We start from the raw sequence: 17056 nt of genomic DNA, 5'->3' as shown, positions 1-17056 counted from the left end.
GGAGTGATTCAAACAGATAGGCACATTTTCATTCACCAAAAGAAATATGCAATGAAACTTCTTGAGAAGTTTGGAATGAAGGACTGCAAGTCAGTGGCAATTCCACTTGTGGTGAATGAAAAATTATGTAAAGAAGATGGAAGTGAAGCTGCAAATGAAAGTGAATTCAGACAAATAGTAGGGAGCCTGCTCTACTTGACTGCCACAAGACCAGATGTAATGTTTGCATCTAGCTTACTTGCTAGGTTCATGCACAATCCCACAAAGAAGCATTTGGGAACTGCCAAAAGAGTTTTGAGATACATACAAGGCACACTTGATTTTGGCATTGAGTTTGTGAAAGGGAAAACAACTACTCTAATAAGGTATTGTGACAGTGATTGGGCAGGGAGTGAGGATGATATGAGAAGCACCTCTGGATATGCTTTCACACTAGGCTCAGGCATGTTCTCTTGGGTTCTATCAAGCAAAACACAGTTGCTTTGTCCACGGCAGAAGCTGAGTATGTGAGTGCTGCAGAAGCAACTTCACAAGCTAAGTGGCTAAGATTTGTGCTTGAAGATTTTGGTGAAGAACAAGTAGAAGGTACACAAATCCTATGTGATAACACCTCTGCTATTGCAATGGCAAGGAATCTAGTTCATCACCAGAAAACTAGACATATCAGTCGGAAGTTTCACTTCATCAGGGAAGCTATTCTAGCAAAAGAAATTGAACTAATCTACTGCAAGACAGAAGATCAAATTGCTGATATTTTGACCAAGGCTCTGCCTAAGGATCGCTTCGTTAGTTTAAGAAGCCTGCTTGGTGTGAAAATAGCTAAAGGATTAGAAGGGAGTGTTGGAATGTAATCCTGCAGCTGCTTTCCTTGAAGCTAAAGTCACCAAGCTCTATTACTATCATTTATGTTTATTTCATTTGAGATGTAATTAGAACCATTGGATCATAGTCCAGGTGGATTCTCTAGCTTAGTTTTGGGATGACAAGTGTAAACACCTCATAGGGTGACAGCTGCAATTCTGTTAGAGAAGAATCTCTTCTCTCTACTCACTACCGAGTATACTATGTAAGCAAATAGAGTGTGAAAGAATACAGATAGACAGTCATTCTTCTCATCATTCTCTTCCTTTCTAAACATTGCTCATTTTCTCTAAAATTTACAAACAACCATAGAATTCTAACATGGCCTCAGAGCCAGGTTCGATTGGTTGCTGGGCGTGAATCTGTGCAAATCAAAAGCTGGTGATTGTTTGAGCTGAAATCGAGCTCACTCAATATTCCAAGAGGCATATCTGTTTGAATCCAAAGTCTAATATGGCAAGGTCAGGCACTGCTGAGCTTCGCACGCTAGTTTTCAATGGAGAAAACTATGAGTTTTGGAGCATTCGCATGAAAACTATGAAAAGGTATTTTTTTAAAAAAAAAAATTAACTCGTTATTTTTCTTTTCATGTGCATGAATCAATAGACCCATAAAGACAGTAAGAATATGGAAACCCAATACATTATGAACATTCTAAACCTCACATGTATAAACCAATATGGAAACCAAAATAGACGGTGAAAATTGACACAGAACATTACTACATCAAAAGTTTTACAACAATCCTATCTGTCTTAAGAATGTTGAATAAAAGAATAGATGCAAATACAAATTGAGGTCATAGTATTGCAGAAGGAAAGTATATACCTCCTGCCTAGCAAGCTTAAGCTCTGCTTCCAGTGGAGCAATGATGGCTTCAATGGGGGCCATTTCATCATCTTTTTGTGCAGCATGAACTCTTCGAAGTGTGGCTTCCGCTGCAAATTGTGCAGCCAAAGCTGCTTTTTTCTCATCATTTATTTTCTTAATCTCAAGATTCTGCATATCATTCTGTACTCATTATATTGCAAACAGAAATGCATTTGTTGGTTACAGAAGATAGTACAATGAGGCAGCAAAGGAAAATACAACTAGTACCTTGCTTGAAGGAAGTTGAGGTTCCACCCCAAAACCAATTGGCAATAGGGGGAGTAGCCCAACTCCTTATAAACCCAGGCTAGGTCCCTTAACATTTCAATGTGGGACAAACACTCTCAACACGCCCCCCGCACGTGTGGCGAACTTTCAAGCCTAACACGTGGACAACACATATTGGGTGAGATGGGAGCACGTGTGGCGGCTGGGCCCAACAGTGAAGCCTTGCTCTGATACCATGAAGGAAGTTGAGGTACCACCCCAAAACCAATTGGCAATGGGAGGAGTTGGACAAACACTCTCAACATTGCTTTCCAGAAGGGTTTCAGTTGCTTTCAGCTTTTCATCCACCCTGTTTAGTTCATCTGTCAACTGGAATCATTAACCAACAGAAAAATAATCAGATGGTCCCATTTCTGATTGAACATAAAGTTTCTCCCTTGTAAGAAAGAGCAATACATTGATAAATAAAATTCAACATGGTTCTTAAAATCTTGATAATTTTGTAATAAACCTATAATTATCTCACTCAGAAGAAGACATCAATAAAAAATCGAACAGAACAAAACTGAGAATAACAATATGGCTAAATCATGTGGTAAAGGATTTTTAAGTTCTTTTTTTTGGGGGGTAAAGGTTAAAAGAGTCCAATTGGAAATTTTACTTAAAACTGACACAGCTTTAACACCATTGCTAAGACTTTTGTAATCTAGTCTTTCACCATGTCTATGTCCCAAAAGGTGGGTGTTCTAATAATCCACCTGTTTGTTAAGTGAAGCTGCTGGATATAATAGTCAACTCGGACTGGATCGGAGCCGTGCATTAGGGTGATGATGTCATCGCCATTGCTCGTGGTCGACACTGAGGCAGTTACGCGAAATATAATTATAAATAAGAAAAAAAATTTTAGGAAAAAGGGAAAGAAAATTTTAAAAAAAAAAAAACTCTTAAGATTATAAGGACTAAAAATCCACATTTTCTTAACTTCAGTTACTTTTTTTTTTGGTTTGGTCGTAATCATGGATTTCATTCAAAAGCACAACAAAGGTGTGCAACAGAGGAATTACAAAGTTGCAAAAGCAAACCAGAAATAGGAAACAAGACAAGAGAAAGACAAAGCTACAGCCACTTCCAAAACCTAGCATGATTTCTTTCCTTCAAACACCACCCAGGTCCCTTACGGGGGACAAGGGAGACCATCTGAAACCAGAACACGAACTAGGGACGGAGGTGGCCTATCAGCCCATCTTTGCAGATCCACAGCACCCAAACCAATCCTTGCCACTTCATGTTCAAATTCCGAGGGGACCAAAACCACTCAACTGACTCAAAGTTGTGTTCAAATATAAATTATTTTCTGGTTTAATCCATAGTTAGACAAGTGTAAGGCTTAGATGCCACCATATTGGAGGACTTATATGTCCTAGATTTATGTCAAGTGTACAGCTCACATTCCTGACACATTTTGTAAGGCTAAATCTGTTCTTTTCCATTCAGGGCATGTTTACGTATCAGTAATGGGTATGGGAGGAAAGGGAATGATTTTCATTCATGACTTCCCTTGCGTTTACTTGCAATCAAGAATGAAAAAATAAGTGGGTCCCACCTCAAAATCCGTAATCACATTCCCTCAAACCTAGGTATCAGATCAACTACGGGGGAGTAGTCGGTACGATTCCCAATCCTGTTTTCTCTTATTGTAAAGGGGATAATTCCGTTGGAATGAAATCAGAGAGAGAGAGTGTGTGTGTGTGTGTGTGTGTGTGTGTGTGCATTGCTATATTCATTGCGCAGTAACAGACGATCTCTCTTCTCTCAACGATCTCTCTATCCTCTCTTAGCTTCATTTTTCTTCCTCTGTTCTAGAAACTAAGCTCTGCATATTTTCAAAATCTCATCATGGTATCAAGAGCCTAGGTTTCGATCTGAGACTAGGCATTGTGAAATCGTAGCAATCTAGCTGAGTTAATCTCTATCTCTAGTCTCACATGGCTGGATCTGGAATGGGTGAGCTACGTTCTCCCATCTTCAATGGAAGCAACTATGATTTCTGGAGAATAAAAATGTGTACGATCTTCAAATCTCACAAGCTTTGGGATATGGTTGAAAATGGGTATGAACAACCAGTGAAGAAAGAGGATGGTGAAGCTTTTACTGCAGCTCAAAAGCTTGCACTGGAAGAGAATGTTTTAAATGATGCTAAGGCATTGGGACTTATTCAAAATGCAGTTTCTGATCATATTTTTCCTAGAATTGCACTGAAGGAATCGGCCAAAGAAGCATGGGAAATTTTGCAGCAAGAGTTCAGAAGAGATAAGAAGGTAAGATCTGTAAAACTTCAAGCACTTAGAAGGGAATTTGAATACATTCGTATGCAAGAGGATGATTCCTTGTCTGATTATATAACTAAGTTGCTTGAGTTAGTAAATCACATGAAAGCATATGGTGAAGAGATTGCTCATCGAAGGATTGTGTAGAAACTTTTGATTAGTTTGTCTAGAGAGTATGGTTCCATTGCTGAAGTGATAGAAGAAACAAAGGACACTGAGACTATAAGTGTTTAGGAAGTTATAGGCTCTTTGAAATCACATGAACAACGATTGCAAAGGCACACTGAAAAATTGACAGAAAATGCATTTTCTAGTCTAAGTGTTAGTCCTAGAGATCAATCAAACACAAGTGAATCTAGATGTTCAAAATCTAAGAAGAACTGGAAACCACAAAAATAGAAGAAAGGGGATGCTAAGTCTAAAAATAATTCCAAGAAGGAAAATCATGCTGAAGGAGTAAAGGTTCCTTGCAAAACCTGTGACAAGCTTCACTATGGTGCTTGTTGGTTCAAAGGCAAGCCGAAATGCTACAAATGTGATAGGTTTGGTCATATAACCAAGGACTGCATAGGCAAACTGGCTCAAACAGCTAACTATGCAGCACATAAAAGGGAAGAAGGTACAGCTAACTGCAAAACAATGATGTGTGGTATGTGGATAGTGCTTGTAGCAATCACATGACCTCACATGAATCACTTCTGGTTAATATTGATACCAATGTCACTGCAAAGGTAAAAATGGGCACATGAGATTTGGTGCAGAGCACTGGGAAAGGTACTTTAGTGATTGACACTAAATTTGGGCCTAGATATATTAAAGAAGTCATGCTTGTACCAAGGTTGGATGAAAATCTGCTCAGTGTTGGTCAGATAGTGAAACATGGATATTTTCTATTTTTTTGGAAAATCAATGGTGGAGATATTTGATGACAGTTCAATGGAGCACTTGGTTGCTAAAGTTCCAATGACAGGAAATAGATGCTTTCCACTCTCACTGAAATATGTGACCTCTATGGCTATGAAGGCAACAGTTGAAGACTCTACTTGGTGTTGGCATAGGAGGTTTGGTCATCTCAATATACAAAGTTTGAGATTGTTACAACAACAAGAAATAGTTTATGGACTGCCAGAAATTGGGAGTGCAGAGAGAATTTGCCAAGGTTGTGCAATGGGGAAAGCACATAGAGAATCCTTTGGTAAAGAAAAGACTTGGAGAGCAAGTGAGCCACTAGAACTCATTCACTTAGATGTTTGTGGACCAATGCGGACCACAACTAAGCAGATACTTCTTGACTTTTATTGATGACTGCACTAGAATGTGTTGGGTGTATTTCATGCAATACAAGTCTGAAGTGTTTGGTATTTTCAAGAAGTTCAAGGTTATGGTGAAACTGCAAAGTGGCTACAAAATCAAAAGGCTTATAAGTGATAGAGGAGGAGAGTATACCTCAATGGAATTTCTAAAGTTTTGTGAAGATGTGGGCATGGAAAGGCAGCTCACTGTGGCTTACTCACCTCAGCAAAATGGGGTTGTTGAGAGAAAAAATAGAACTATTATTGAAATGAGCAAGGCAATGATGAATGAGAAGAGACTTCCATTCAATTTCTGGGGAGAAGCAGTAAATACTGCTATCTATATTCAAAACAAGTGTCCCACAAGAGCCTTGGAAAGTTCAACCCCATTTCAAGCTTTTAGTGCAAGGAAACCAAGAGTCAAACATTTAAAGGTATTTGGCTCTATATGCTTTTGTCATGTACCTAGTTAGCTGAGATCAAAGTTAGATGATTCAGCTGTCAAATGCATTTTTGTTGGCTATGGCAAATGTGAGAAGGGCTATAGAGTTTATAATCTGCACACTAAGAAAATTGAAGTCTCTAGAAGTGTGATCTTTGATAAAGGATCTTTATGGAATTGGGAGAAGCATAATGTGGAATATGTCACAATTCCTATGAGTTTTGGAGAGCATTCTAATGTTACTGAAGAAGATTATGATGTTACAACTCCATTTGCACAAGAATTTCAAACTAAAGATGACGCTGGTGTAACTAAAATAATTTCAAGTTCCTCTAATGCTGACGCACAAGGTGAATCACCAAGTTATACTCCTGTGAAGCTCAGAGATATAACTGAGATATATGCTCGATGCAATATGAGCATCATTGAGCCATAAAATTTTGAAGAAGCCTCAAGGGACAAAGCTTGGCAACAGGCCATGGAAGCCGAGATGGAAATGATTGAGAAGAATGAGACTTGGGAGCTAGTTGACAGAGCAAGTGAGAAATCTGTAATTGGTGTTAAGTGGGTTTATAAAACCAAATTGAATCTTGATGGCTCAATACAGAAGCACAAAGCTAGGTTGGTGGTCAAAGGCTATGAACCGAAGCCTGGAATCAACTTCAATGAGACTTTTGCTCCTGTGACTAGGCTAGATACTATTAGAACTCTCATAGCTTTGGTAGCTCAGAAAGGTTGGAAGCTATACCAGTTAGATGTCAAGTCTGCATTTCTAAATGGTGTGCTTAAGAAGGAGGTATATGTGGATCAGCCTGATGGTTTTGTGATTAAACACTATGAGGATAAGGTGTACAAATTGAAGAAAGCCTTGTATGGTTTAAAACAGGCACCAAGGGCCTGGTATGAAGAAATTCATGCTCATCTCATCAGCTGTGGGTATGTCAGAAGCACAAGTGAGGCTACATTATACTACAAGACTAAGGAAGATTCAGGAACACTAATTGTCTTAATTTATGTTGATGATATAGTGTACACAGGAAGTAGTGGAGAGTTGATTGCAGAGTTCAAGTCTGAAATGATGAGAAGGTATAAAATGACTGACTTAGGTTTTTTCTATCATTTTCTCGGAATGGCTGTGATTCAAACTGAAAATAGCATCTTCATAAACAAAAAGAAGTATGCATTGACATTGTTGAGCAAGTTTAGTTTAAAGTAATGTAAGCCTGTTAGTACTCCTTTGGCGGCAAGTGAGAAACTATGCAAAGATGAGGGAAGTGATCCTGCAGATGAGAATGAGTATAGGCAGATTGTGGGAAGCTTGTATTTAACGGCTACAAGGCCTGACATAATGTTTGTAGCTAGCTTATTAGCTACGTTCATGCATTGTCCTACAAAGAAACACTATGGAACAGCTAAGAGGATTTTGAGGTATATCCAAGGCACAATTGATTATGGTATTGAATATCAGAAAGGAAAAGAAACTGTATTAATCGGATATTGCTATAGTGACTGGAGTGGAAGTCAAGATGACATGAAGAGGACCTCAGGATATGCTTTCTCTTTTGGAAGTGGTGTGTTTTCCTGGGCATCTGTCAAGCAACATAGTGTTGCTCTCTCCACAACTAAAGCTGAGTACGTCAGTGCAAGTGAAGCAACTACTCAGGCTATATGGTTGAGGTTTGTGCTAGAGGATTTCGGTGAATTGTAGACAGAAGCAACTCCATTGATGGTAGATAATACTTCTGCCATTGCAATGACCAGAAATCCTATTTTCCATCGAAAGACCAAGCATACCAACCACATATATCACTTCATTCAAGATGCCTTACAAGAAGGTGTAGTGGACTTGAGGTACTGCAAGTCTGAAGAACAAGTGGCTGACATTTTCACAAAACCTCTACCTAAGGATCGGTTCAACTATTTGAGAGGTTTACTTGGAGTTAAACCAGTTAACAATTTAGAAGGGAATGTTGAAATATAAATTGTTTTCTAGTTTAATCCATAGTTAGACAAGTGTAAGTCTTAGATGCCACCATATTGGAGGACTTATATGTCCTAGATTTATGCCAAGTGTATAGCTCACATTGCTGACACATTTTGTAAGGCTAAATCTGTTCTTTTCCATTCATTGTAAAGGGGATAATTCTGTTGGAATGAAATCAGAGAGTGTGTGTGTGTGTGTGTATTCCTATATTCATTGTGCAGTAACAGACGCTCTCTCTTCTCTCAACAATCTCTCTATCCTCTCTTAGCTTCATTTTTCTTCCTCAGTTCTAGAAACTAAGCTCAGCATATTTTCAAAATCTCATCAAGTTGGACTTCATCCTGCAAATCTGATTGATTAGGGGTAGAATAGTCCAATCTCTGCAGAAGGGAGGACAGGGTTGATCGGAGAAATGTGACCATCTTGTGGAGGGGAGAGCCAGCTGTCAGACCAGATACAAGTATATATTCTCACCATTTAGGATCTGTATTCGACCTCCATCAATGACTGCCCATTTTCCTTCCTGAAGAATTGTCCAAACCCATGAAGGTCTAGCTCCACCAATGGCATTGGTCAAATCAACATCAGGAAAATAACGCCCTTTTAGCACTCGGGCCCAGAGAGCACTAGTTGAGGTTCATAATTTCATCCTATATTTGTTTTTGTGTGGTGAGTGTTATTGGGTGTATTTGGGGTTTGGGTTGTGAGGTTGCCAAACACTTTGTAAACATCCTAATTTGTTGATAGTGGATGTGTTTGCACATGCTGCTCAACGACATACCTCAGTTATACTTGTTGTGAAGAACTTCATTAAATCTTTTATTTTCTGACTCAAATGGATTGAAGCAATTGTTTCATTAAGGACAATACACAAAAGTATAAATTCATATTCCAATAACCAACTTACAAAATTGTATCAAATTCCCACCAAATCAAAATATGAAAAATCAGTTTTAGTTCAACATGCGATTTGGAATAAAAATGAAGGCTTATTAAGTCAATATATACTTCATATACAAATCTCATAAAATCAGGTTTTCTTATTTGATATGTGGGGAATAAAAGCCACCAAAAATAATCTTGAGAAAATGATTATTTTGAAAAAGCATTTTTCATACTTAGCCCAAATTTTGATAAAACAGTTTTGCATGTATGATATGAATGCATGAAGGAACCTAAGGTCGATCTTAGTAAAGAGCCTTAGATGTTCAATTCACAAAGAGTTTTACAAGAATAACCTAACTCTTCCATATTGAAGAAATATGTGCTTGAGTATCGGCTTCTTGCTTTAATGTTCCAAAAGTCTTCGAGTGTGTACAGTATTTTTGATCCATTTGAGAATACTTGCTCCTTACAACTTAACACACTTGAAATACATTAGATAAATAAGGAACAATTTGTTATCATCAAAACATGCACAATAATATTAAAGATCGTACGGCTAATACTATGAAATTGATTTAGGTGTTTCTCCGAAATTGGTTTAGGGTTTAGGGGCTTCTTTGAAATTGGTTTAGGGTTTATGGGTTTCTATGAAATTGGTTTAGAGTTTTCTTATAAATTGGTTTAGGGTTTAGGGGTTTCTCTGAAATTGTTTGATTCTGATGATTCCTTGTTTGAAACAGTGAAGGGGTTTGTTCTTTGGGGATTGATTCTTGCATTTGATTTCAGATTCGCTTTACTGTTGTTGTTTTGTTGTTGTTATTGATGTTGTATTGCTATTTTTTGCTGTTGGATTGCCATTTTAGTGGAGTTTTATTGGCATTGTAGTGCTATTGTATTGCTAGTTTATTATGGTTTTATTCCCGTTCCATTGTGGTTTTAATGGTTTTGGCGATTTATGCAATTGGATTCTGTGTTTCTTTGTTGTTTTGTTTCATCCAAAGAAGGGAAATTGTAAGTGTTCATTTATAGTCTCTACATTAGCCACATGAATCTTTATAGTTTGTTTTGCAGTTGCAGTAGCTTTTGTTGGAAATTTAATATTAACTAATATTTATTTTCCTATTTGAATGGAAATTAATATAGTTCATTGGACGATGGTGTCCTTTGTCAATTTTTCAGGAAAAGGTATCAAAGCACTTGTTTATTCAATGGATGCATTAATTGGTTTTTTTATATTGGGACATACCCTTTTGGAGAGGGTTCTTTAGTATCTATAAATACAGTAGTCTTCTTGCAATTAAAATAAGGGAATTGATTCAGTCAATGTTTATCTATTTGAACACAGAGAGAGTTTCCTACATAATCTGGTTCAAAGAGTCCTTGTGTGGGGCGTAATTCGTCTTAAGATCAGAGTGTTCAACACTTGCCTCGATTCAATTATTCAAGTTCCATATTTTGTGATTTTTGATTGTGTATGTTTGTAAGCATGCATTAATTGAATGATTATTTCTGCATTTCTTTGTGACAAAATATAGCAACATCTGTATTTTATTTCATTTGTTCTCCTTTTATGACATACATGTATATCAGTATGGTGATGAGTAGATTGTAGGAAGCATTGATTCAGTTGGGCTAGTTCTTTTAGCGTTTGCTCTGAAACCGTGTATGATGTTCATCCTTGGAGCATGAAATCACTTTGACAATTGAGTGTTGTTTGGTTTGTGGATGGAATCTAATCCAGATTTAGTAAAATGGAATGTAGAAAAGAGTGGAGTATGGAGAGAGTTTGAGAGTAGATAAGAAACCAAAATTGGTTTAAAAATGCAAGTGGTATTATTTCACATTTCGGGGGATTGCCAATTGATGGGAATGGCCATTTCATTCCACAGTTTAATCCAATATACCATACATTGTCTTATACAGAGCATTATAAATGAAAGTGATGTATCAAATGGGATTTGTGGCATTTGTTAGGAAGCCTTGTGGAGAGAAAATATAAGACAAGGAAGTGAGAAAATATAAAAGCAAGCAAGCCTTGTGGAGGGAAAATATAAGAGAAGGAAATGGGAAAATATAAGTGCAAGACTTGTGACAGAAAATATAAGCCTTTAAGGTACAACACATTGCATATCAGGTTCTATTGCCCCTCTATTGTACTTTTATCACTAATATATCTCGTGCCTATTGCCTTGATCTGCCTCTGTATTGTTAGTTTATTGCTTTATTATTGTGTATATTTCAAGGGCCTGAAATTATTTGAATAATGTTGGTGTGCAGGGAAATATGGTTTCTAAAGTCAACTTGATGATTGACGAGGATGAAAAGTTCCAGGGAAAGGTGTTGTCCTTTTCCCATAGAAAGACCTCCATCAGTACAATTAAGGAGAAATTCAATATGCAATAGTTGTAAAGGTTCAAGGATGGTTGTTTTGGTCACCTATTACCGATTGAGGCCCTTAAGTGGACTGCACAAATTGTCCACGGGTTGTTGTTGAGGAAGGCTGATCCAAAGACAATTTCCCAGGTCCACAGGATAAAATTCATTATTGGCAATAAGGTGATACAATTCACGGCGCAGTAGTTTTAAGTCATCACAGGGCTAAGGTTCGGAAACCTTCCTTTCATTCAAATTGCAACTAACTAAAACTGCTAATTGAAAAAGAAATACTTCTGCAATAAGGCTACTGTCGCCCTATCTGAACTAGAAAAAGCCTTCATTGACTGCACTGATAAGGAGGATGTCGTGAAGCTTGAATTTCTATATTTTGCTGTTTTTGTGCTATTGGGTAGTGAAAAACATGTCAACATTGACATGCGGTATTTGAAATTGTCGAAATACCTTGAAGAGTTTCATAAGTATCCTTGGGACGTTGTTTCATACGCGAAGACAAATGCCTCACTTTTGAGGGCACTTTGTGCAGATGACCATCGAGTAAAAGAGCCCCAAAACAAAAAAATTTGAAAAGAAATCAAACACAACGTCAAGTGGTAGACCAAGAGAGAGTACCGCATAAAACGTTTTTGCTTTGCACTTCAAGTGAGCAAATATCCATTAATGTATAAGTTAAATTTAATTTGTTTACAGTGATTGATGTTTTATTGTTCAAAATAGATTTGGGCTTTTGAGGTGTTTCCAGCATTGGCTGCACTGCATTTTGTTGTGAATGAAGAGAATGGCCACATCCTTTGTATACTACAATGGAGGGCAATACATCGGCTCGTTTTCACGAGATAATTAGCCAAGTATTCGAAAACTATGAGGTTAGTTATGTGCATAATGATTATGTTCTGCATATGAAAAAATAATAAGTTTACATATATGTATTTTGTATGTGTAAATTGCAGGTTGATGTGCAACTTCTCTGCCCAACTCTAATTGACAAGCAACATCCCTATTGGACTTGGGGTGACAATGATGAAAGCACTGAAGAAATTATTGAATTGGTTGCTGATGAGGCCGAAGAAAATGCGAGCACTTCCATTGAAGAAAAAGATGACGAAGTTGATGAAACAGCTACCCTTCCCTCGTCTTCTAAGGTGAGCATCACCTTTTTGCAATGGCGCTGCTATATAATCAGTTTATAGTCAATATATAGGCAATATGATAGCAATATAGTAGCAATATGTGGGTTATATTAGGTAACTATTGTAACAGTTGCTTTATAACTGTATACATGGTAAACTCATCGACTGAGTTACGCACTTTGAAGTGTGACCACAAAGGATGAATTGGCAAAGGTAGCCAGTTCAAATTGAGCGCTTAGAAAGAGAATGCATGACTTGGAAGAGATGGTACAGAAAGAGTCTTTGACACATGAGAAAGAGTGTCAAAAAAATAAAAAGTGTGTGGAGGATTTCAGCAAGACCCTCGCTTCAATGGAACACTATTTTAAGTTAGAGATAAGAGGAGTTGAAAAAATGAAATGGTGGGTTGAATGAATGTGATGAAGGACATGACCAAGTGCGTAGTCCTCATATCAACGAAGGAGGCGACAATGACATGTCGCCCTTACATGAATATATTACTCCAACTACAGAACCGACAGAAATGGAAGCACAAGTCCCCGGTGATGGAGCTGACGCCTTTGCAGCAATGGAAGTCTAAGAGGCAGAAATGGGCACTTCAGTTTGCAGAAAGAAGCTGAGAAGCTTCCTACTCCGAAATATGTGGACATGTGTGGAGTAATCTGCAAAAAATTGTTATCTTTGTTAGAGGATTGGAAAAAGATTGACGTTAAGGCATTGGGAGGTCAGATGAATCCTCCTATCATAAGCAATGACGAAGCGATTAAGGAAGGTAGTGCCACTGTTGAAAGACAAGATGTGGAAGGTAAAGGGTATAGAAAAAAGCGACCAGCCACTATATTGTTGAGTCCATTTACCGATCCCTCGAGGAAGAAGAGGACGATTACTGTTTCAACTGTGGAGGCAACCCCGTCATCTTTTGATTCAACAAAACCCGTGCCCATTGATGATGTCAAGGAAGTAATAGAGTTTTGCACCGCGTGGAAAACCGATTTAAGGTTGAATGATTAGAAGATTGACCCTTGGAAGTTTGCCTATTGTAGTGCAGAGGTGCAACTCGAAGCATGTTCAGTTGGCCCAGACTTTTTTTACAAACTTGTAGATCATACAGAATGGAAAGGTCCAGGGTAAGAATTTGTACCCTACTTCATTAGGATAATTCAATTCTTTTCTCACCTTCACTTTGTGTACATTTGTATTAAATCGTGGTGATATTATTTACTTCAACTTTCAACACCCTAACATGGTGATGTTTCTAATACGGAAAAGACAACTCTCTCATCCTTTGGTGTTTGGAACCGACTGGACAACTACAGATTATTTTTTGTGGGTACAAATGTGAACATGTCAAATTCACTGCCTCGGTTGCATTGGTTCATCGTTATGTAATGTGCCTAAATTCAATGTTTGCAGCAATTTTTAGGGCCGGTAAAACCACCTGCAAAGAAACGAGTATCGAAGAAAGCAGCTGCTCTAAATACCGTTGACCTCCACTAGCTACCTAAAAAAGATACATCACTTTATGCACGGTACATGGCAACATGGGTATGCGCAACCATGGAGCAAAGTCTGGAAGGTGTATTTCCCGTATACTCTTCAAGGGTACCATTGGGTAGCAGTAGAAATCGACTTCATGAGACATATTGCGACTGTGTATGACTCCTATATTGCTTTTACCTCAAATTCCAAGCTGGTCAAATAGCCTATTAGCTATATTCTGGCACGGGTGTTGTACGATATACGCTTTTATGACGCTTCTGAGGTTGAAGAGGGGAAGCAAAAGGGAATGAAGATGTCCAAGTTTACGGCATTCACAATTTATAGCATTGGAAATGTTCCGCAACAATGTGATGGGTAAGCTATGTTAATTTAGTGGAGTTTATCAATATTGCAAATAAGTGTAGCTCTAATTTCTAAACTTATTGGCCCGACAATACCTCTTGCGAAATCATGACAGTCAAATTCATTGAGCATCTCAGTGCCGACATTTCTTTGGATAAAGTTGACCCATCAAAGATCACCTATTACCGACTGAAGCTTGCGATAAAGGCTTTCAGGGGGAAGATGTATATATCAGGTAAAGGTGATAATGTTTCTCAATTGAATTCAGTCTTCACTTCTCAATTGGGAATTCAATCTGAATTTAATTATTTCAATTTATACTTTATATGAATATGCAGACATGGAAGCTCTGGTGGAGCTGCTTTATATGGTGATCCATCCACGTTGATAGAGCTATTTGCTTTAATTATTCTGTAATATTGTACATGGTGATATGTAATATTATACAGTCGGTGGTAGTGGCTAATTGCCTTACATGGCACATAAACTGTATCCATTTTGTAGACGTGGCAGATAAACTGTATCCATTTTGTAGACATGGCAGATAAATTGTACTCATTTTGGAGTAGGAGTATGCATCAATTTCATTTTGTGAAACGAAATTGGGTAGTATGTTTAATGAATACTAGGGATGTACTTCTGATTCGGTTTTCAAATTGTGCTTTTGTTTTGGAGTTGTTGTCGTCGTTAGCATACTTATTCTTTAGATTGTTTAGTTGAGCTATTTCGTACAACTCAATATATAAACAGATATATACTTTATCTTTATGGAGGTATAACAGTGGCCCGTCGTTGTTATGCAATATATAGACAATATAGGGCTACAATCGCAGAATAAACAAACAAGTGGCGCACTTCTGAGTAACACCAGCAGACGCAATATACATACGATAGGGTGACAATTAGGTCAACATACATAAAATAGGGTGGTAATATTAGGTCAATATACAACAATAGGGTGGCAATACTAGGTCAACATACATACAATAGGGTGGCAATATTAGGTCAATATACAAACAATAGGGTGGCAATACTAGGTCAACATACATACAATAGGGTGGCAATATTAGTGTTTGGACCCAAATTCGGCACACCCAAAACCAAGAGACAAGCCCAGAGTAAAATTGCCTGCCCAGCCCAAAGACTTGAGAAAAACAGAAATATGATCCAGGCAGATTGGGCTTCACACCAAGAATGTTGAAAACAAAGCCTCAAAAGCTTCAGCCCAAAGAAAGGCCCAAAGAGGAAACTGATGGGCTTCAAAAGATCAGCCCATGAATTGTTGATTAGGTTCAGACCCAAGGGCGATTTGACACGCCCACGTGATTTATCTCAATATTGAAGAAACAGCATTTCCAACTAAGTTTAAAATATGAAGGGAACATTTCTGGAACACTGCCGACAGAAGATCAAAAAAACCATCTGTGTTCGAGATTTTGCTCCAAGTCAATATACCATCTTCCAAGGAATTCACAGACCACGCTTCCTAAACTAAAGCACCACCCAGGAAACCAGGGAAGAAACTGCTTTAGGAGGTGACTGCGTGAAGTTTGTCTGCCATGACTGATAAAGATCTTTTTACTTTACGTTGTAAGAGATCTTTTTGTGCCGCCCATTATTTTAACATCACAGGTCTCTTATAAAAGACGAAGGCAGGCAAGGAAGCAAAGAGACATCAACACAACAACATCAAAAACATACACTCAAACTCATCAAACAAATGAGAAAACAGCTTTAGATCAGAATTCCAAAGTTCAGACTTAGAAAATAAGTCTTCTGAAAACGAGATCCCCCTCGTTACAAATTTGGTTCAGCAAAAGCCAAGACAAACACATTTGAGTTTTCGCAAAATATGAAAACCTCAACAAATTTTACAGCATACCTCCAGCCTGCTAAATTCTCGAGAATAGCCACTTCTGTCCCTTCAAACTGAAGAAGTCGCAGTTCTGCCCGCTCAAAAAGTCTCCCAAGGCTTGAAGTAGATTGAAGCTCTGCCAAAATCAAACTTTGGTATCGATTTATAGCTGAAGCCAAGAAGCTAAAGTTGTGGACAGTACAGTCCAACATAGACGTGCCCAGTCCAATCCAGATCAAAAAGTTTCTATCCAGGCAGAAATGGGATCCCAGCCATCTTTTTGCCTTTCTAAAGTTGATTTCTCCCTTCTTAATTTTGTAAAAGGCAGTTCTGCCTGAAACAGTACTTTATTCTGGCCAGAACAACCATTTTGATACTGAGATAAATTGTGAAAGTCCTCACCAGTCTGAGGCAAGAAAAGAACTTACTTGGGAGATATTCCTCACCCAAATTCACAATCGTTTGTTTTAGAAGTCAGTAACTTGAGGCGCAAGTTATCCACTCTAAAAATAAGTCTGCTAGAATTTACATTGCTAGCAGTGGCACGCTCGCACACCAAAGAAAGCTGACTTGTCGACCAACAAGTGGTCTCCAAGCCAGTGGGGAACTTCACCCTTCCACATAAGGAGTTAAACACGAAAACGGGTGAACAATTAGCTCAACATATATACAATAGGATGGCAATATTAGGTCCATATACATACAATACGCAGACATCCATTTCAAACTACCTTCAATTTAGACATTCAAAATAAATCGCCACCCAACCCTAACAATACTATCCCTCGAAGGGAAAACGAAGGCAACACATTCACATCGCATCACCCAACCCTGGAAAATGCAAATTATTAGAGGTCCATCAAATGATCCATGTCTTTGGCCTTCATCCTTGATGCATGCATGAAGCTATGATGAGTCATTCCCTCTCTACCCATATTCAACACCT

Source organism: Prunus persica, chromosome G7 (assembly GCF_000346465.2).
Source record: "Prunus persica cultivar Lovell chromosome G7, Prunus_persica_NCBIv2, whole genome shotgun sequence".
Taxonomy (NCBI): domain Eukaryota; kingdom Viridiplantae; phylum Streptophyta; class Magnoliopsida; order Rosales; family Rosaceae; genus Prunus; species Prunus persica.
The sequence above is the reverse complement of the archived record's forward strand: the minus strand, read 5'-3'. Positions refer to the sequence as shown.